Source organism: Heterodontus francisci, chromosome 14 (assembly GCF_036365525.1).
Source record: "Heterodontus francisci isolate sHetFra1 chromosome 14, sHetFra1.hap1, whole genome shotgun sequence".
Lineage (NCBI taxonomy): Eukaryota > Metazoa > Chordata > Chondrichthyes > Heterodontiformes > Heterodontidae > Heterodontus > Heterodontus francisci.
Window position 1 is genome coordinate 25,661,316 of NC_090384.1, and position 22,830 is coordinate 25,684,145.

Genomic DNA, 22,830 nt, shown 5'->3' on the forward strand with positions numbered 1-22,830 from the left:
GTTTCGCTTGTTGGGAAAAGCATTGTGATCAGTTTCATCATCAATCCAGAGTTAATTACAAGTTTGTGCCTCCAGCATGGTTACATCTGGGTGATGTTACAATTGAGGGCAACATTCAGTGCGTTTGACATTCACCAAATCATTGGCACAGTAGCACAGCCTCACCACCCGCCCCCCCATAATGAAGTGTTACACCACATTCTGGAACACTCACTCTCGTGGCCATGTACACCGGCCTCGCCATCTGCCACGGCGCATCCTCCTTCCTCCCCGGCTACAGTTAAGGCATCCTCCTCCGTCCTGGTGAGGAATGCCTGGGTGGCTACGCCGCCACCAGTACATGACCTCTCCCGGGCATTGTGTGCCCTCTTTTCCTGAATAAACAAAGAAATTATTTTATATATAGTCAATGGCATATGACGCTGTCACCCAAAGGGTTGGTGTTGCATTTCACTGCTGTGACAGTGTTGGGCGCAACTTTAACACCACAGCATCAGCGTTCATCTCAGACTTTCCCATCATGCGTCCCATTTCAAGGCAGCAGCCAGGCATTGATCATACAGGGCTTCCACATTGCATCATGGGTACACAAAAAACCTCCCTTGGCACATAACCGATTAGATGAATGAGGAATGCCCCTTACCTGGGCAGAGCGAAGCAGGTCATTGAGGTGCTTGTGGCACTGCATCCATGTATGCCTCAGTAAGCCTCGGCTGCTGACTTCCTCTGCAACCTCCAGCCAGGCCCTCTTGGTCACTTCGGAGGGTCTCCTTCTCCCATCTGAGCTGAACAGAATGTCTCCCCTCTCCTCAACAGCCTGGAGGAGGACCTGCAGTGAATCGTCAGAAAATCGGGGGGCAATGCGATTGCTTCTGCCCTCCATCACCTCTAACAGGAATATTTTTGACTCCCAGTCTTTCTTAGTTTCAATGAATGGAGCCTTTGAAATCTCCAGACCTTAAGACAGTTATATTTTCCTTTACATCAAATGGGGAACTCCGTGCTCTGTTTCAAATCAGTAATCCTTTATGTAGGGCTGACATTCAGCCTTCCGCGTATGTGGCCCCGCCCCCAATGATGAAGTTCCCGCCCGCCCGCACGCGCCATTTCTTTTTGGAGTTACACCGTGGGCCTGCTGATTAGCTGATTAGCGCGTGATGCCGGTGGCCAGGGGACACGGAGCGGGATCGGGGGCCTGATCCGCTTTGGGCATATCGGCCCCGGAGACACCGGTAAGCGAAAAATTCCGGCCTATGTAACAAACTGTGATCAAAATGTAACAAAATGTCTCACCGGAAATGTGTGATCTAAGGGCCTCAAGGTTATAATGCATTGTTTGTACCCATTGTTTTACGCATGTGATCATGATTAATGTACAAACGGAAGTACTGACGAATGAAATGACAGGAGCAATCGAAACAGCGATATGGATGAACCAACCAATCAGTGCATGGGAGGAGCCACCAGCTACAAAGAATAAAAGGACAGACCTGGAGGGGTTCGGTGCACAGATTTGGAGAAGACAAATGGAGAGACAAAAGAAGAGGAGTCACGAGCTGTCTGTGCCACTAGAGCCGATGGAGAGTAACGGCCATCTGGAGCAGGATATCGACTGCCTTGGATTTGTTAAGTATTGTTTTTAGCCTTAATAAATCATCCTGATACCACTACATCAGGTATCTCCTTCTCCGAAATCTTATTGTCTGGTCCAAGAACAAATTATAAGTAAGTATCTAAACCTTACACCCCGGAGCAGCTTAGCTCTAGTGCCCCCTTGTTCTAGACTCCCCACCAGAGAAAATAGTTGCTCTATATCCACCCTATCAAATCCTTTAATACCTCAACAAGATGCAAACAAGGAAGGCCATTTAACTCACCTATTCAGAAAGAACTTACTGTACGTCTTTACCCATCACAGCACTGGATCATAAGTGTTCCCAGAGTTTTTGCTTCTATTCTTCAGAAGCCCAATCTGTGCATTCATCACAAGTATTGTGGAGAAGAGCATCTTGGCATTAGTTCTAATAAAAGACCATCAATCTGAAACATTGGCCAGAATTTTACGGCCCTCCACACGAGCCGGCTAGTGGCTGGGTGGCGGTGGGTGAGTAAATTGAGTGGGAGACGGGGGCTGGTGGTGGCCGTTCCCGACAACTTCCTGCCCTCGCTGCAATTTTACGCAGGGCGGCAGCGGTGAGAAATGGCCTGCCTGCCCCAGGCCAATCAAGGCCCTTACATGGCCAATTAACTCCTCCTAAAGGCCTCCTCCTACTGCCGCTGGTATTTTAGCAGTGGTGGCCGGGTGGCAAAGGCCCCAGAATGCTTCCAGGTAAAATCTGGCAGCCTTCTTGCAGGCTGAGGGGGAGCCCTCATGATCAGGCACCCTGTGCCCCATGGAGAGGACCCCCTACACAGCCCAACTGTCCCCACTGTACAACACTCAACCCCCACTCCTAAGTGACCCCCCTCTTGCCTGGCAAGGGCCCTTACCTTGGTTCCAGGGCTGTTATCCCTCTTGCTTCTGTTAGCTGGATGCAATCCCAGCAGTGACCACTGCTCCCAGTGGTGCTGCTGAGACTGAGAGCTGCCGGCCTGCTGATGAGCCAGCAGCTCCATTCGGTGGGACTTCCTGCCTCAAGGAGATGGAAGTCTCGCCCAAGGTCAATTAAGGGCCTGGGGAGCGATAAATCCCGGCGTGGTTCCCCATGCCCGGTGACTTTTCGGCTGGTGGGTGGGACCTCCCACCCAACGTAAAATTCCAGCCATTACCTTTGTTTATCTCCCTGCTAACACTGCCTAGCCTGCAGAGTGTTTTCCAGCATTTTCTGTTTTTATTGCAGATTTCTAGAATCCACAGTATTTGGCCTTTGTCCTAAATTTGCATTTTCCTAGTTTCTACCTGTATTCCTTCTCGTATTGTTGGTTTCAAGTAATGTTCTACATTTAGATTTCCTCTTCCCATTCAGTCAAATTGAGGGAGACTGAAGAATACAATTTTCTCCAGTCTTTCCATGTTCTTCTGTCCTTGGAAAGTAGGAATTAGTCTTGTGGCTCTTCTCTGCACCAGGCCTTCCAAATTACAATGTCTCTCTTGTGCCTCAGTGACCAGGAATGAACCTTCAAGGCTGAAGGTCAGATAACCTCACCTGTGAATTCAGCCTGCAAGAAGGCTGCCAGATTTTACCTGGAAGCATTCTGTCATTCTGTCCACAGCACAGTCTGATCAGGACTTCCTCTGACTTATTATTCTACTGCTTTGGCTCTGTGCTTCTGCATTCTGATTGCATTGTTGTTTGCTGCTCCATGGTGATGGAATTCCATAACACTTACTCCAAATGTGAAAGACAAGACAATTTTCTGTGGATGCCAAAATAAAATCAAAGTTTATTTCAGTCTACCAGTCAGGGTTTTTAAATAATCTACTAAATGCTGATATTTCCACTTTTCCTTGCACAATTCCCATGGGATTTGTTCCTGTGTTCATAATGAACTATAATGTTGACCATTGCACGCTTCCCTTTTTACAATACTACATCAGGCCTCGAGACTGAGTTATCTGCCACAGCACCCTTGCTTCAATGAATGCCTATCATCTGTAATCACACTCTTGGCAAAACAGTCTTTGAAAGATTTTGTTCTGATGATTTATTCTGGAATCCTTTATGAGCAGCCACCTACTGAAACTGTGTCTTTCTGCAGAAAATGTTAGCTTAACCTGCCCCCTGAGAAACTGACAGGATCAGGTTCATCACTGATTTTACACCTGCCCCATCTTACTCTCCATTAAACTCAATGAACTGTATTATTGAATGGGATGTGAATCGAGCAAGACAGCCGCTGAAGGTCAGATAACCTCACCTGTGAATTCAAATACTGTCTCACTGTCATGAAAGGACAGAAGGATACATTCCAGACTAAGAGGTATTGACTACACCTAGCCTGAAACTATCACGAGACATTCCTGAACTGAATGGTTTTCTTCTGAGACAAAGAAGGTGTGAAGTAGCCACATATTAACAGAATGTTACTCACTGTGACATCAATAGATAACCATGGATTCCACATCCTGGTCCATTGTGTGGTCACACCAGGGGTGAAGGCTAGGTGCCAAATAACAGAAATGCTAATATGATGAATTGGGACCCTAAAAGTAACCCACTGGAGAGAGAGAGAGAGATCACAGCAATATCATCAGAAGGCAGTTGAACCAAGGGCTGTGGAAAGATCCAGCCTAAACAAGAATATGAAGCCCTGCTGCTACGGCACAAGAGAGAGCTGAAAGTGACCACCATCTCCAGTGTAAAATCTTAACCACCAGAAGTCTACAATACCTCGAGTTCAAGACTTTAAATACCTGGGCTTTAAAAGAGACTGACTTATGTGGAAGATTCAACAGGTTTACTATAAATCACAGACACTTACCACACCTTGAACTCATACCCTTTACTTTTTATCCATCTTCTCTTGAGAGTGCATGTGAGAGTGAATGCAGCATGAGTGGTGCCGCAAACATTTTGGGGAACGAATATTGTTCAGTAAATAGTTAATCTTCTGTTTTAAACCTGCAAGTTGACCTGTCACTGTCTGTTTATTTGGCAAAAAAACACTCAAGGACTAACTTTTTAAACAAAACACCATTGCTGTCATTTGGGAGGTGAACAGTGGGAACCACCCACACCCCTTACTACTTGTCCATAACAGATTGGGGGCTCAAAGCCGAGGTTCTGCACAATCAGACTAAATGAGAGATTTGGAAAATGGAGGAAAATTGACCTCTAAAACTAGGTTTTCTCGTATCATTCTTTCCTTCTCTATGCTGCGAGGAACAAAAGATATGGCCATGTTTAATGCTGAAGAGTTTGTAGAGCAGGGAGACAAATCCCATAAGTTAAGTAACTTAAGTATTGAAGATTTAAAAAGCTTAGCTGCCCAGGTGGGAGTCACTTTTAAACAAAAAGCAAAGAAACCTGAAACAGTGAGAAATTTAGCTAGCCATTTTAATCTGGCCCCTGAACCAGGCATGGAACTTGCAACAGATCAAATTACACTATCTAGAATTTTGTTGCAAACAGAGGAGATGCAAATAAAAAGAGGAGAAATACAATTAAAAAGGAAAGGGAGGAGAAGTTTCAGCTTCAGAAAGGAAACAGAGGAAAGAGAGCTTCAGCTTCAAAAGGAAAGAGAAAAAAAGAGAGTTTAAGTTGAAAAGAGAGGAAATAACAATTGCAGAGAAGAGAGGTAAGAGAGGTAAGAGAGGAAACAACGAGAAAGGTTACAGAAATGCCATCCAGAAGCAGAACAAACACCACGGCATTGGGAAAAGAGTTTACTGGCAAATGCTTGAAGGTTCCCTTAGTTAAAGATTATTAGAGAGTACGTTGATCACTGGTGTAGTGATAGGCGGGGTCATTCCAAGCTTACAAATGCAGGGGGTCGACCTAGTGTTAGGCAATGACTTGACAGGAAGCACAGGATTGTGCCCAGAGGGTCCAGAGACTGGGAAAACTGAGGAGAACAAACAAAATTCTGCACAGCTGCAGAGAGCTGAGAAAAATCCCACGGCACAGTGGCGCAGTGGTTAGCACCGCAACCTCACAGCTCCAGGGACCCGCGTTCGATTCTGGGTACTGCCTGTGTGGAGTTTGCAAGTTCTCCCTGTGATCGTGTGGGTTTTCGCCGGGTGCTCCGGTTTCCTCCCACAGCCAAAGACTTGCAGATTGCTAGGTAAATTGGCCATTGTAAATTTCCCCTTGTGTAGTTAGGTGATTGGGAAGATGGGATTACTGTAGGGTTAGTATAAATGGGTGGTTCTTGGTCGGCACAGACTCGGTGGGCCGAAGGGCCTGTTTCAGTGCTGTATCTCTAAATAAATAAAAATAAATCCCACGGGACGCGATGGGGCCAGTAAAGGTTAAAGAGGCTAAAGGAGAACCAATAGAATTTAAAGATGCTAAGATGGAGCCAGTAGAATTTAAAGAGGCCAAGACACAGCCAGAGGAAAGTAAAGGAGCTGAGATAAAAGCAGCAGAGGCTGAAAGGAATGCACCAAAGTATGGTTAGCAGAAACCTTCATTAAAAATTTAAATAGGGTCAGGGAGAGTTCACAAACAGGCAAGCCAAGACTGAGGGAGATACCTCACCTAGCTGAAGTGCCCCAGGAGAGTGTAGCAGAAGCTGGACCGCCACCTGTGAGCAGTAGTGTCCCAGAGGACATGGGCATATTGGGGACAACACATCCCTGAAGTAAAGGGAAAAGGGTAGGTGATATGCCCTAAATTAAACAGCACGTGTGAAAGCTACAAGAAATATAATAGTGAGGTCAGTGTGGATTTACCCACTGAAGATTCAAAATGCCATATTCTAAATTAGGGTTGTCCAACATATAGCCCATGGGCCAGAATCTGGCCTGCCAAAGTTTTCAATCCGGTCCACCAATCCTTCATAACTTGTGAGCAGAAAGGGACGAGATTGATTTTGTGTCCCCAATGTTAATAGTCAGTGAGTGAACGGACATTTGGTGCAGTGCAGCCTGTACCTGAGCAGTCACTACTTTCCGTTTCCTGCAGTGAGCGGCAGTGACAGCATTGAGGGTGTTGGGTGGGGGCACAATGACGTGCATGCAATTGCCTTAGAAGCTCACCAATCAAAAGCACGAACAGTTTCCCTGCGCGTGGACCTTCAGCGAATAGGAGCACGGGGAGCAGGACTTGCTGAGAAGATTGGTGCCGTCAATCAGGGGTGCTGACAAATGGGAGTGTGGGGGTGTTGGTGAGCATGCAGCAATGGAGGGGTGAGCATGCATTGATGGGGGGTGAGCACGCAGAGACAGTGGGGATGTGAGCATGCAGAGAACATGGGGAGGGGGTGCGAGCATGCAGAGACAATGGTGTGGGGGGCATTGAGCATGCAGAGACAGTGGGGGGGGGTGGTGAGCATGCTGAGATGGTGGGGCGGTGGGGGGGGTGCGGTTTGGTGAGCCTGCAGAGATGGGAGTGTGAACACGCGGAGATAGTGTGTGGCTGAGCATGCAGAGATGGTGGGGAATGAGCACACAGAGAAGGTGGCGGTGCTGGCGGAGGGAGGATATGCGCGATTCAGAGTACAGGACTGCGCCAAGTGGCAGTGTGTTTCCACTCATGGTGCATGGTGGGCCAAGAGAGGAATTGTTGGAAAAGGAGAAGTTAGTAATTTATTTACCCAGTATGCCCCATTTCTAATGTCTTTATCTTTCCAAAATTTGCTCACCATTTCCCTATGTAGGATAAAAATTGTAATGTGGTTCTCACACGAAAAAGTTGGGCACCCTTGTTCTAAATCCAAAGCTAACTGAACCGAGTAAATTTGATTCAGAGCCCATTAAGGACAAAGTGCAGGAGAAGAACACAGACGCCTCACAGGGGCTAAAAATACAGTTTACCACCTGCTGTCATCCTAGAGATAAGAATTATCAATGTGTCAGAAACTGAACTATTAGATCCATGTGCTGTAGAAGCAGCAGTTAAGGTATTGAGGCCTGTACAGGTAGTGAAAAATGATAACAGCCAGGAACAATGCAGTTACTGAAATTTGCATATTACAAACCTTATAACAGAAAGGATTTCTCTACAGCATCTTGTGAAATTCAATCTCTTCAAGGACTCAAAAAGTTAAACTTGAGTTCCCACTTAGGCCAAAACTCACCAAAGCCACATATCTTTTGGTATTAAAATACCCAAAGTATTGCAAACAGATGCTAGAGAAATCCAACCTCGTTCGACACCACATAACTGAGATTTAAAAGTGGGAAACAGATAGAAGGCAATAAGTTTTCTAAACAGAAATCTTCCTGGGGCCAAACTTCAATGCTCAAATAGAGATTCAATTATAATTTTGCCTCTTCCAAAAAAGGGTGATGAGAAACTCAAACTTGAACAGGAAATGGCTGTTGCAGACAATGCCAGTTGTAAGAGTTGTAAGATTGAGGCTGAATGTCAAAATGAGTGCAGAACGTGTGTTCATATTTCACACTTTACCCTGAAAACTATGCAAAAAAATTGCAATCAAGGTTCCAGTTTTTTCATGCGGCGGGGGTGTATCATGCCCAGTAAAGACATATCACATTCCTACTTTTAAGATATTAACTTTATTCAATGTGGACTCTTTGAAATTGACTTCTCCTTGAAAAAGATGGATGACGTTCTGCAAGATGGCTGCTGAAGGTCAGGTGACTTGGCTCAATGCCTCAAAAGGACAAAAGGATACATTCCATACAGAGGTGTTGACTACACCCATCCTGAAACCAACAAGAGACATTCATGAATTGATTGATTTTCTTCTCAGACAAACAAGGTGTGAAGTAGCCATATCATTACGGAATGATACTCATCCATACATCAACAGATAACCATGGATTCCACATCCTGGTCCATTGTGTGGTTACACCAGGGGAGAAGGCCAGGTGTCACATAACAGAAATGTTAATATGATGAAAATGTTAATATGTGACCTTAACAGGTAAATCTCTGTAGAGAGAGGGGAATATCAAATCACCATCTCATAAAGCAGTAAAGCCAGGAGCTGTGGAAAGATCCAGCCTAAACAAGAAGAATCCTTGCTGCTAATTCTACACTTCAACTTGGTGCAGCAGAGAACTGAAAGTGACTGCCACCTCCAGTCTAAAATGTTAACCACCAGAAATCTACAATACATCAACAAGTTCAAGACCACAGACACCCATGCCTGCATCTTTAAAAGAGATTGTTCTATTTAGAAGATTCAACAGGTTTACCATAAACCACGAACACCTACCACACCTTGAACTCTTACCCTTTACCTCGTATCTATCTTCTCTTTAGAGTGGATGCGTGCGTGAGTGGTGTTATGAACATTTCGGGGAATGAATATTGTTCAATAAATAGTTAATCTTCTGTTTTAAACCCACAGGAAAACCTGTCACTGTTTATTTATTTGACAAAAAACACACAGACTAACTCATCATTTTATACAAAACACGATTGCAATCAGTTGGGAGGTGAACAGTGGGAACCACCCATACCCCTTACCATTGTTCATAACAGTACTCTGAATTTAAGTCGGACCTGTGCTGTGGAAGAGCGAAGGAATTTGGGAGGACTGCTCACAAGACATTAAAAGCAACATCTATTGTTGATAATACTAATGGAATTTAAGGGTTTTTCTTAATAGTAATAATAAGGCTGTATAAAACCTTCATAAGACTTCATTACAATGCTGTGTACTGTTTGGGCTGCACTATATAGGAAAGATTTTGAGGCTTCAGAGAGGGTACAACATAGATTTACAAGGATGCTGTCTGGTACAAGATAATAAAGATTCAAAGAAAGATTTGAAAAATTGCAGTGTTTTTGTTAAAGAAATACAGACTATGGGTGATATGATAGAAGTGAACTTGAGTGTATGAGCATCATTTCAAATGACACAAAACTTGGCAATGCAATAAACAGTGAGGAGGATAGTAACATATTCAGACATCAGGAAGACATAGACTGGTGAAATGGACAGAGACATGGCAGATGAAATTTAATGCCGAGAGGTGTGAGGTGATTCATTTTGGTCAGAAGAATAAGGAGAAGCAATGTAAACTAAATGGTACAAATTGAAATGGATTGCAGTAACAGAGAGAGACCTGGGGTATACATACACAAAGCTTTGAAGGTAGCAGAGCCAGTTGATAGATGTGATAAAAAAAAAATCATCTTGGGTTCCTTGGCTTTATAAATAGAGGCATAAAATACATAAACAAGGAAGCCATGCTAAACCTTTATAAATCTCTGGTTAGGCCTTAATTGAAGTATAGGGCAGAATTTTAATATGGGCTTGGGTACAAGTCAGAGGGGCTGGAATTAAGTCACAGAATAATGTGAGCACATCAGCAAGCCAAAGCCCTGCACTGGAATTTCAGACTGAAGTCAGGCAAACTCATCTAATGGCATGCAAACTGAAACTGCTGTCATCACAGTTTGCAATATTAGTGCGAAAGGATTTTGCAGGGTCTTACACCAGTCCAGCGATCTGTTCTCCAACAGATTGTTAGGATTGACGAGTGCAGCCCTGTTGGAGTGGCAGTGGTAACATGGAACATGAACTTGCTATCTTCCCTTAGGATGACCATATCTATCCTTCTGCCACTGCCGCTCTACCAATACCCTTGCTGTTGCCTCTCGGCCAGCCAGCCTAGACTGCTGCCATCCATGCCAAGGTGATCCAGTTGGAAGCTGGGCCTTCTAGGTCTAGAGCTACTCCATGGTGTCCTGCAAGACCATCTGCAGTCTCTTCCACTGAAAGTCAGCAGCCTTCCACCAGCCATACTGAAACCACTGGGTAGCACTGCATAGGACCACTAGGTTAGGCAAGGGTACATAGAAGACAGGCCCTAAGTGAATGCACAAGGGTGAACAGTTGAATTTTGTATGGTGTGTTGGATGATTTGATTGATAAAGTTGGTTTGGAATGTTTGTTTTGTGCTGGCTTTTCTTTCAGCATTGTGTCCACACTATGATGGTTAGTAACAGAGGGAAGGTAAGGTGTGTGACCATTGATGAATGAGGAATTTGGGTCTGTTCTCTCGTACTACAGTCAGATGAGCTGATCATGGACAACCTGGCCAGAAAGGGACTGTGTTGGTAGCTTCCCCTTCCTTCTCCTCCTCTTCTTCTTCAATCTTCACTTCTCCTGCTCCACTGCTCGCTGTATGCCTGGTGGCAATAGCTGTGTCATCATGATGAAAAGGTTGTGTAGGATGCAGTAAACCACAATGAATCATGACATGCACTCTGGCAAGTACTGCAGGGTTCTTCTAGAGCGCTCCAGGAAGCTGAAGCGTATCTCTAGTCCCCCAAGGGTCTGCTTGATGACATTCTGTGTGATAACATGGCTTTCCTCACATGCATGCTGACCACGTGTGAATGGTTTACTCACTGGAGTCATGGGCCAGGTGGTCAGCGGATATCCCTTATAGTCCAGTAGCCATTCTCTGGTTTGTCGAGGTGGCACAAATGCAGATGATACAGCAGATTGCCGCAAAATGAAGGCATCATGAGTGTCGCCAGGATACGAGCATTAATCTGCATGATGCATTGAGTATGGTCACACTTCAGTGAGCCATTACGGGAGTGGAATTCCTTCCAGTTGCAGTACATGACAGAATTTACATGCGGCACCTGCAAAGCGAAATCTGTGCAGTCAATGGCACCCTGCACCATGGGGAAGCCTGCAAACATGGCAAAGTCACATGCTCACTTTGCCTGCATTTCTATGGCAGAAGAGAATGAAATGTATTCAGCTCTGCTTACATACAGAACCTCAGAGACCTCCCTAATATAACAGTGGACAACAAACTGGGAGATGCTGCAAATATTGCCTGTCTCCAACCTGGAAGGAGACCAACACATCAAAGTCCATGGCCATCTTCACCTTCACTGGCAATGCCATCCTTGCCCTGCTCTGAAGCTGCAGTTCAGACTGCAACAAGTAGCAGATTTCAGCAAGCACCTCCTGAGTGAAGTAGAGGCATCTAATGCCCTGTTCCTCAATGAGGCTGATAGGAGAATTGCTCCCTGAAAACCCTGGATGGACTTGACCTCCCACTGAGAGCACTTCTCCTCCTCCCTCTTTCAGCAGCTTGCCCTCCTCTCTGCCACCTTTGTTCATTCTCCCTGGTATGCTGCAGGCCAAAGGGGACAGAAACCTTTGCACCCATGTCTGGAAGCAAGTGGCCTGAGCAGAACCCTAAAGGGACAACCAAGGCCTTCTGTACATGTTGCACCACTCCCTGAGACTTCTGCAACTTTAAGTAGCAGTACAAACGTCCAAACACTTGTACTAACTCAGACAGAGCCAGTAGAAATCTAGCAGCAATTTAAAATGTGTTTCCTGCTGCTGAATGCACGTTCAGCTGTGCGAGGTTAAGAGTTACTTGGAACATTCAGGTTGAAAATGACACCACTAGCATCAAATCAACATTACACGTCACAATCTGTCTACACTAATTACAACTGGTTCATGCTCCCTGCGCCAGTGCTAATGCCCTTACCAAGATGGCGTCCCACGTGACCAGCACCAGAAGTGTGCTAACGTGGCATGGATGCCATTTCGGACCTGAAACACCACCTGTAGTGCTGAAAATATGGGCACTATGCAGCTGTATTTGTGGCTTATGATTCTATGTTTTTCTTATGTAACTTTATTGGCACATTCTATGAGACTTCAGTAAGAGTTAAATGACAATAAAATCTTGGGATCATGTAAGTTATGGGTGGCACAGTGGCGCAGTGGTTAGCACCGCAGCCTCACAGCTCCAGGGACCTGGGTTCAATTCTGGGTACTGCCTGTGTGGAGTTTGCAAGTTCTCCCTGTGACCGTGTGGGTTTTCGACGGGAGCTCCGGTTTCCTCCCACCGCCAAAGACTTGCAGGTGATAGATAAATTGGCCATTGTAAATTGCCCCTAGTGTAGGTAGGTGGTAGGGAATATGGGATTACTGTAGGGTTAGTATAAATGGGTGGTTCTTGGTCGGCACAGACTCGGTGGGCCGAAGGGCCTGTTTCAGTGCTGTATCCCTAAATAAATAAGTTTTGAGCAAGTCCACCTTCTGTGCTGGTATTTGACCCCCCATCTAAATTATTGAACAGATGGCACTTTAAGGAATCTAGAGCAATGTTTAATCATACAGGCAAAAGAGGCACTCTCTCATTCTTAATTTCAAATAGCTTCTTTTTAGATCTTCCTGTCGCAATAGGAACATTGGAACAGGAGTAGGCCTCTCACCTTCTCAAGTCTGATCTACCATTCAATTTGATATTAGCTAAACTCCATATACCCACCCTGGTTCCATGTCCCTTCATGTCCTTGCTGACCAAAAATCTACCTAGCTCAGTTTTGCATTTTTCAATTGACTCCCTGCCTCAACAGCTTTTTGAGTGAGAGAGTTCTAATTTCCCACTACCCTTTGTGTGAAGAAGTGTTTTCTGACATCAACCCTAGAGAACCTAGCTCTCACTTTCACTTTGTTCTGGACTCCCCCATCCAAGGAAATCGTTTCTATTTGCGTTATCAACTACATTCTTAAACACCTCCGTTAAATCACCCCTTCATCTTCTATATCAAGGGAATGTAAGTCTCGTCAATGCAAACTGTTCTCATAATTTAATCCTTTTGATCATTCTGATGAATCAGCCCTCCAAGGTCAATATATCTTTTCTGAGATGCAGTGCACAGAACAGTATTCTAAATGAGGTCGAACCAGAGCACTGTATAACTGTACATAACTTCCACCCCTTTGTAGTTCAACGAGGGTTGCCAATTCTGCCTGAAGACATTCCTGGAAGTTTAGTCACATGACGTCTGATCATGTGACTTCTACAAATATTATTGCATTTACCTTATAAAGATTGAAGATGACTACTTTTACTTGTGGATTTGCAACCACAGCTGTTGTTTGGCAAGGTCCTTGAACTTGGAGGCCTCCCATAAGCAGGTGAAAAGAGGAAATCAAGGATGAGGAAGAGGGGGAACTGAGGGTAATGAAGAGGGGGAACAGAGGGCAGGGAAGAGGGGGAACCGAGGGTGGACAAAAGGGGGAACCGAGGGCAAGGAAGAGGGGGAACCGAGGGTGGGCAAAAGGGGAACCTAGAGCAAGGAAGAGGGAGAACTGAGGGTGGGTAAGAGGGGAAACTGAGGGCAGAGAATCGAAGGTGGATAAGAGAGGGAACCGGGGGCAGGGAAGAGGGGGAAGCCGAAGGTGGGCAAAAGGGGGAACCGAGGGTGAGGAAGAGGAGAAACTGTTAATGGATAAGAGGGAAAATGAGGGAAGCAAAGAGGCAAAATTGAGGGATGGGTAGATTGAAACTGAGGGTGGGGAAAAGGTGGAACTGAAGGCAGGGATGAGAGGGAACCGAAGGAGGGAAGAAGGGAACTGAGGGCAGGAAAGAGGGGAAACTGAGGGCAGGAGAAGAGGAGAAAATGAGGTGGGAACAGGGTAACTGAAGGCAGTGAAGAAGGGTAACCAAGGGCAGGGAAGAGGGGGAACAGAGTACAGGGAAGAAGGGGAGCCTGGGGCGGAGAAGAGAGGGAAATCGATGGTGAGGAAAGGGGGAAACTGATTATAGAACAGAGACGGAACATCCCATGTTCCAAGATCCTCCATTTTTACACTCAACTACAATTGTCTTCCTCATTTCAGGAGATGCCCATCTCCTAGAACTGGTATCGAAACACACCAATGCAGAGGTGTCATCCTTTAAATGTTGAAACCAATGAGATACCCTTGCCAAAACTTGCTAGGGACCAGGGACCATCAGTGTTGAGGAGCAGAATCCCAATGGGGTTCCGGGGGAAAGCCCACGGCTGCTCTTGGATTTTGAGTATTTTGGAGACAGAACATTGGCTTTCCTCGCAATGTGAAGGAGGAAGGATGTTTGGTTTGTGTCAGCCCCATGGATTTGATGAACTATTTCTCATTCTTGATATAAACAGTTAGAAATGCATCTCATAACATTTCACTTTGTCTAAATCCAGAGTAGTTTTAGATCTCGTTCACAAACCACTCAGGACATTTGATGGATTTGCTCTCCCAAGATCATAAAATATGCTGATAAATTGTTTCTGTTCTCAAGCCTGCAAATGATGCAAAAGAAAAAATACTAGCAAATCACAAATGATGGTTATAGATTTTGAAGACAGTTTGAATCCTGTTTTTTTGGAGAATCACATCTAATGTGTGGTAAAGGCATTGCAAATTTAAATTGATGTGAGTTTCACAACCTTAGTTGAAAAATTGCTGGAAAGTACAGTGCAATGTCTACGGGGATTATTTTAACCAAAGGGTTGAAACAGGGGTTAAATGGGTGCTATGATAATAAGACACGCCTGTTTGAAAGTCCAGATTTAGTACACAATTTAGATCCTAATTGCTGATTACCATAATTTGAATTTGCCTGGATGTGCTAAACCAGACATCTGCAGATTCAGTACACAAGTGCTGATTAGATGCAATTCTCATGGTACAGTACATGTGGGTTCTTCTACTGAAGGTGTGGCGTGCTCTGGCTGACAAAACAGCACATTTCAGAATGGCTGTGAGACAGAAGGAGAGGGCAATGGGATCTTGGATGAGGCACCGGAGGCCCAGCAGAGGAGATCCAGAGGAGGAGGGCTGTTTTGCACTCACGGGGGAAGGAGTCCACCTCATCCTCCTGCCCCTTTCTCATGCAGCAGCAGGCTCTGCCTGGCCTCATCTCCTCCTCTGGACTAAGGGAGAGCCCTTGCAAGATGCCCATGACCATGCCTTTGTCCTAGTGACTCCAGTTAGGTGAAGTAGCACATTGCTTGCTTTTTTCAGGTGAAGTCCTCAGGGAAGTTCCAGAATAAATGTTGATAAGAGTGTTTGTGAAGCATTGGCCAAGTATTTGAGAAAGTCTCTCTATGTGGTTCAGAGATCCACTTCACAGCTTCAGCAGCAATGCACATGAAATGATGAGTATCCCTTTAAGTAGCTCTTCAAATCAACATCAGTGTGGTGTTTACTCCCAGACAACTGGTTGCTGTTGGGAGATGGTGCTATTGAAGCACTAACCACCAAAATGCTGGTACTAGAAGGTATCAATCAGTTATTTAATGAGCTTCCTAGCACTGGCTTCAACTCCTTTATCAAGATGGCGTCTTGTGCTAAACACAGGCTAAATCAACGTTTCAGCTTAAAACCTCATCGTGGGCACCATGGAGAATCAATAGCACCTGATTGCACTGCTGGAAATCACTACACTTGTGGAGTTTCAGAATTTTTCTTACAATGACCATAAATATCATCCTAAACAATGAGGCTTACTTAGTTAATGACGTGCTTACCGCAATTGTATTGGTTTACTTTATGAACCATTTACTCAATTCCTTACCTCGGATTGCTAACTGTGGTGAGACCTATTCCTAGAGGTTTCATCACATAACCTCTGGCCTGCAACCATCCCACACTCCCACTCCCACCATTGGTGCCCAACAGTCTCTAACTGGAAGGATTTCAGTGATGCAAGAATCAGTGTTCTTTAAAAATATCGAACTGTTGTTCAGAATTTAGTAGACAGATGTATAAATGTTTAGAAAGAAACTCTAGAGTAGAATAAAACATTCAAAGATACTGAAAGGCAGATTTCCCTGGTTGGAGAGTGTGCAACTAAGGGGCGTGGTCTCAGGATATGGGGTCTGCCACTTGTGTCTGAAAGATGGAGAAATCTCTTAGCTCAGAGGGTTGTGAATCTTAGGAATTCAGCACCCTTGAGGGACGTGGATGCTTGGCTGTTGAGTATATTTGAGACAGAAACTGTTAGATTTTTGGATACTAAGGGAATTAAGAGATATGTGATTGGGTGAGAAAGTGAAGTTGAAGTAGAAGATCAGCCATGATTTTATTGACTGGTGGAGAAGGCTTGAGGGGCTTTATGGCCTACTCCAGTTCCTATTCCTTATGTTCTTAGTCGGTAAAGAAACTACAGGTTGACTGCATTTGGTCTTCACCAACCAATATATTGATACTTTGACAAAACAAATCTAAAGATGCTCCTGTCCTCGATAATTAGAACTGGAAGATGTTCGAGATTTACCAGTTCTTAAGCAAGCGCAGAGCCAGAAAGAAACAGTGGTGGAAAAGAGCAAAAGGGAGGCTGGATGGCAGGAGAGATTAAATGACCAATTGAATGATGATGCAAGGCAAAAGGGGTGGTAATGGGGCAAGCATAGAAACAGAAAATGGGCCCAGAGGGGATGTAAATGAAAACAACAGAATCATTACCAGTACCTGCGGTACAAGGAAATGGGAGCAGTGATTATAATGTAAACTCAGTGGTAAGGCCGGAAGGGTGTAAACTGTTCAATAAAAAGATGAGATGTTGTTCCACAAGTCTGTGTTGATCCTAATAGGAACAATGTAGGAGGTGAGGACAGAAGAGGTCAGAGTGGGAGTGCGTTGGTGGTCCAGTTCTGATGAAAGGTTATCGACCTGAAACGTTAGCTCTGTTTCTCTCTAAAACAGATGCTGTTGACCTGCTGAGTCTTTCAGCATTTTCTGTTTCTGTGACAGATTTACAGCCTCCACAGTACTTTGCTTTAGTTCCTCTGATCCTAGATAAACGTGTTTCCAAGAGGTGTGCCCCACCTGCAGCTTGATCCCGCATGCCCATCCACCCATTGCTTTATTATTGCTTGTTCTTCTTCACACAAATTGCCAATCTGTTTGTCCTGAGGAGAGGAGGAGTTCTCCAGGAAACAATTAGAAGGGTGTGCCATGACCAGATGTTCAGAACAGGCTCATGGGGCTCCATAGCTGCAAGGTGAGAAAAATGCAAGAATTTTTGTTTTGTGTTCATTGGTTCAAAAAAACAATTTTCCTCATATTAAAACCTAATTGATTTTAGGTTTCATTAGTTCCCTTGTTTCTTCAATCAAAGGGTATTAAGTGTAATGTGTAAAGAAGTCAGAAATGAGCGAGGATTTTCCTCTGTGGGGTTAGAGCACATTCCAGTGAGACCATGCAGTGCATATGAAATTCGTAAGAGTTGACATGTCTTTTAATTGGGCAAAAGCTCAGGAGCTCCGACCAGGCAAGTCTGAATCAAGTTAATGTTCAAATGTCTTGTCTGGGCTACAATGAGCTTTTTATCCACCTAGCTCTTCAGAATAGGTATAATATATTAATGAGTGAGTGGCTAACTAACTTATTACCAAAAGCAGCTATAACACTGACGTTGTCTGATCAGAAATGATCTGATCCAGAACAGATATACTTTTATTTATTTATTTATTTAATCAAAGTGTTCTAACCTCCTTCACCAGCAGGCAGATTAATTTATGCAAATCAACGTCATGATCCAGAACTCAGTCCAAAAGAGGCCCATGAGTTACAGGTTAGCTGGATCAGTCATTTCACCACCAGGGGCCTAGCAGATTTCTGAGTAACTATAGCCAAGAAACCCTTAAAGTACCCCTTGATCTCTTTTAATTTCACCCTTAGTTGCTTCAACATGGATTACAATGTGGTCTTGCTCAGTGCCAGCGTGTGAGTTCTGTGATTACTAAACTTTCAGGTGAACAATATCACAGTGTGAGCACCATGTAGCTCCAAAGGTTGCTGCTGGATGAATTCTGAAAAGTTACTGATTGCAATGAACAGAAAACCACAGTTTCCTTTTCTCTACTTCACAATGACTCATTTCTAAAGCATTGAGAGAGACATTAGAATTTGGTTATAAATCATTGGTTACGGAATATTTAAAAACGATATAAAAATTATAAAAGGGATCCAAACCGTTATTGATATTACAGACAGTGACAAAAATTACTGAGGCAAGCTGGTAAATAACAGTGAAGGTAGGGCTGCAAAGCCAATAACATCTGGAATAGATTTCAAATTAACAAAATCCTAAAGTCATTTCCAAGGCAACTCCATGATTCTATCAGTCCACAATATAGGCAGCCTGATGCCCTGAATAATTCCATCTTTGGATCGGGTTGTCAACCCTCCAGGATTGTTCAGAAGTCTCCAGGAATTAAAGGCTAAAATTGGATAGTCCCATTTCAAGGGCAAGGGAGGTTGGGATTTGCAATCTGCCCGCACCAGTACTGCTCAAGGTGGGCAACGCACAAAGTTGGTGTCCCCGCCTTATCTGCATGATCATCGCACTGGCTTGAGCACCTCCTATGCTGTCATTTGCACCTCCAAACTGCTTGTGATCTCTATACTCAGTACAGGCCAGTGGGTTTGGGGTGGAGGGTGAGGTGTAGGTTGGTGGGGATTGTTGTGGGGGGGGCTGCAGGTGCGGCAGTGTTGTTTGCTGACCATCTAGTACGACCAGCCTGCTCTCCCTAAAGGCAGGCTGTCTTTCTTCAAGGGAAGCTGCACTAAACAATATTGCTGCAATTTAACTTCTGGCAAACTGAACACCAGGGCACAAAGAGGGTTCCAGAGTGATCGATGAGACACTGAAGGCATTAGAAGTGAAGGTAGGCAGGAAGAGAGATGCCATGGTTCACTTGAAGGTCAACGCCCTGAGTCTGGACCTGAGGGCCTGGTCTAATGACCTCACGTGTGTGCTCAACATCCTTACATCTCCACTGCTCAATGCACCATACACCCTTCAGCACTCCCTATCAGGATTCATGCCAAACATCCAAGTATTGCACCTCAGCTGCACACAGCTACCAATGCTACCAGCCTCACCTCTCACTGCCTCCATTTGCCTCAAGCTATTCAGCTATGGGAGTCACATCATCCAAACACAGTGCTACACAAGCATTATCGTTCTGCCCTCTCTCTTTCAGGACAAGGTGGCACAGAATAGAACAAAACAGAGCAAAACTTGTGGGGGTTAAAGGATGCCTGCAACTCCTAAGCTCGATGGAGGAGATGGTTGTCTGCAACATTGGGCGGCTATGGTGGGGCCCATGGCATCTGAGGCTGCTGAGAACATGGAGTATGATGGTATGTTCCTGTCTTATGTTCCTTTTCAACTCCCTCATCATGTTATCTGGTATGATGTGCAAGCTGCTGATGGTGTGACCATGGGCCTCAGTTTCCCATCTGTTTCACCTTCCCTCACATTAGCCTTCCCCTTCTGACTCCCTGTTTTCAGACACCCATGAACTGTCACCTGCCCAGTCGCTGCAGCCCAAGGAAGAGGAAGGAGAGCAACTGCACAGCACTGGTGAAGAGGCTACATCATTTGATCCAACATGCCTAGCCACCAGTTCAGATACGAGCACTGCACATACCTTAGAGGTAAGTATAGAGCTGCATGTGGTGAATCACCAGGCATGAGTGGCCTGCAGCCAGGCCAGGGGTAAAGGATGGTTCATTTCCCAACTCACCAAAGGGCGAGGTGGCAGACGAGATCTGCTGCAGAGGACTCACATGAGGATCTTGTTAGGGAATCATACAGGCGTGTGTTAATGGGCATGGTCACTGACAGTCCCCTGTTACAGACAAGGAGCATGGATGACTCTGGCTGCAACTTGGCAGAGGGCATCGTGCAGTGCTTTCCCTCTCTGCAACCTCTACTCCATCTCCCTGTTGTGCTGCAGACCTAGAGGCACTGGCACTGCTGCCCCGCACCCCACCCTGCTATCTGGTCCAGCCTTTGTGTGGACAGGTCACCAAGTCCTCTACCCCACCTCCCCCCTTCTTGAGGATGCAGCAACACTCATTCATAAAGTCACCTCACCACACCACCTCCAAAAACACACCAGAGTATTTCCAGAAAAAGTTCTGAAAAATTATCTTACCTTCAATTTGTGAGCCTTAAATAACACTAGTCCAGGGCCCATCTTGCAGCTTCATGCTTGTTTGCCGAGTGAGCAATGAAGAGGCTGCCTGCACATTTGTTGACCCTACATGGATTCTTGGCCCCACATCAGCTGCTTGTGCTGTGTGACGTCAGGATAGCGTCGGAATCAGGGCCTTCCAGCACACTCAGGAGATGCACCCGCATGCACCCTTACCCTACAGCAATGCCGTGCGAGCTGTGCAGGAAGCAACTGGTGGGCACAGGCCACACAGGGAAAACAGTGCAGGGCCTTTGTATTACCCAAGGCAACTTCACACCCCAAAGATTAATCTGCTGGACACAGCTGCAAGCAAACTGGGAGAAGAATAATAGGAACATTATTTTAAAAAATCCTTTTCTTTGAACACTTTTGTTTATAAGTTGTAAAAAATATAGTAAATGGGGGAAAAAGAAGTTTGGCTTGGGGAGAGGTTGAAGGTGGAGGATGAAACGTTCAGGAATATGTCCAGCCAGAGTTGTCAACCCTAATTTGGAATTAATCTTTGGAGTTTATTAGAATTAGAATTAGAATATTACAGCGCAGTACAGGTCCTTCGGCCCTCGATGTTGCGCCGACCTGTGAAACCATCTGACCTACACTATTCCATTTTCATCCATATGTCTATCCAATGACCACTTAAATGCCCTTAAAGTTGGCGAGTCTACTACTGCTGCAGGAAGGGCGTTCCACGCCCCTACTACTCTCTGAGTAAAGAAACTACCTCTGACATCTGTCCTATATCTATCACCCCTCAACTTAAAGCTATGTTCCCTCGTGTTTGCCATCACCATCCGAGGAAAAAGACTCTCACTATCCACCCTATCTAACCCTCTGATTATCTTGTATGTCTCTATTAAGTCACCTCTCCTCCTCCTTCTCTCTAACGAAAACAACCCCAAGTCCCTCAGCCTTTCCTCGTAAGACCTTCCTTCCATACCAGGCAACATCCTAGTAAATCTCCTCTGCACCCTTTCCAAAGCTTCCACATCCTTCCTATAATGCGGTGACCAGAACTGCACGGAATACTCCAGGTGCGGTCTCACCAGAGTTTTGTACAGCTGCAGCATGACCTCGTGGCTCCGAAACTCGATCCCCCTACTAATAAAAGCTAACACACCATATGCCTTCTTAACAGCCCTATTAACCTGGGTAGCAACCTTCAGGGATTTATGTACCTGGACACCAAGATCTCTCTGTTCATCTACACTACCAAGAATCTTCCCATTAGCCCAGTACTCTGCATTCCTGTTACTCCTTCCAAAGTGAATCACCTCACACTTTTCCGCATTAAACTCCATTTGCCATCTCTCAGCCCAGCTCTGCAGCCTATCTATGTCCCTCTGTACCCTACAACATCCTTCGGCACTATCCACAACTCCACCGACCATTGTGTCATCCGCAAATTTACTAACCCACCCTTCTACACCCTCTTCCAGGTCATTTATAAAAATGACAAACAGCAGAGGCCCCAAAACAGATCCTTGCAGTACACCACTAGTAACTAAACTCCAGGATGAACATTTGCCATCAATCATCACCCTCTGTCTTCTTTCAGCTAGCCAATTTCTGATCCAAAGCTCTAAATCACCTTCAACCCCAGACTTCCGTATTTTCTGCAATAGCCTACCGTGGGGAACCTTATCAAACGCCTTACTGAAATCCATATCCACCACATCCACTGCTTTACCCTCATCCACCTGTTTGGTCACCTTCTCGAAAAACTTAATAAGGTTTGTGAGGCACGACCTACCCTTCACAAAACCGTGCTGACTATCGCTATCGTTATCTCTAGAAATGAGTCATGTTTTCCCTCAACTGTGTCAAGAGGAAGATTCACTCCTATTTGTCAGCCTCAACTCTATTCCATCCCTTGGAAGTCTGATGAAGGTCCCAAGTCTGTAAAGTCACATCCAGCTCTTCCCTGGAGCTGACTGGCCTGTTGGACTTTTCCACCACTTCTCTGTTTTGAGTTCAGGTTATGAGAATTTTTCCTATTTTTTCTTTTTATTCTACTTTAGCTCCACCACTGGTGACTGTACCTTCAGCTGCCTGGGCCTAAGCTCTAGAATTCTTTCTCCTCCATTAACACACTCTGGAAAACCTATCGCTTTGACCAAGCTTTTGGTCACCTGTTCTGATATCACCTTCTGTATTGTCTGATAACACTCCCGTGAAGCACCTTGGGACATCTGCCTACAGGTAAAGGAGCTATATAAATACAAGTTGTTGTTGTTTGGTGCATCTGTGGTCCTCTCCAGACATGGCTTGCTGAGCATAAGATGCGATTCCAGAAATAACATCGTCAACCAGTCAGCTCTCACAGTTGTGCAATGCCATGGTCATCAGCTGAACTACAAACACAGCCAAGCTTGATGTGAAATCAAAACAGAAAGTGCTGGAAATATTCAGCAGGTCTTGCAGCATCTGTGGAGACAGAAACAGAGTTAATGGCCGGAATGCCCGTCACCCGGGCAGAACGAAGCAGGTCATTGAGGCGCTTGCGGCA

At 45.1% G+C, this 22,830-nt stretch overlaps 1 long non-coding RNA gene across 1 annotated transcript in view; it reads right to left on the minus strand.

Moving 5' to 3' along the window:
- Nucleotides 1-8,140: 8,140 nt before the first annotated feature.
- The window catches only part of LOC137377270 (uncharacterized), a 28,503-nt gene continuing 13,813 nt past the window's right edge, over nucleotides 8,141-22,830 (minus strand). The window contains exons 2-3 of the long non-coding RNA XR_010976381.1: nucleotides 17,161-17,328; nucleotides 8,141-8,272 (exon numbers count right to left, since the gene is read on the minus strand). This is a non-coding gene — a long non-coding RNA (uncharacterized lncRNA). The remainder of the gene's footprint in view (nucleotides 8,273-17,160; nucleotides 17,329-22,830) is intronic.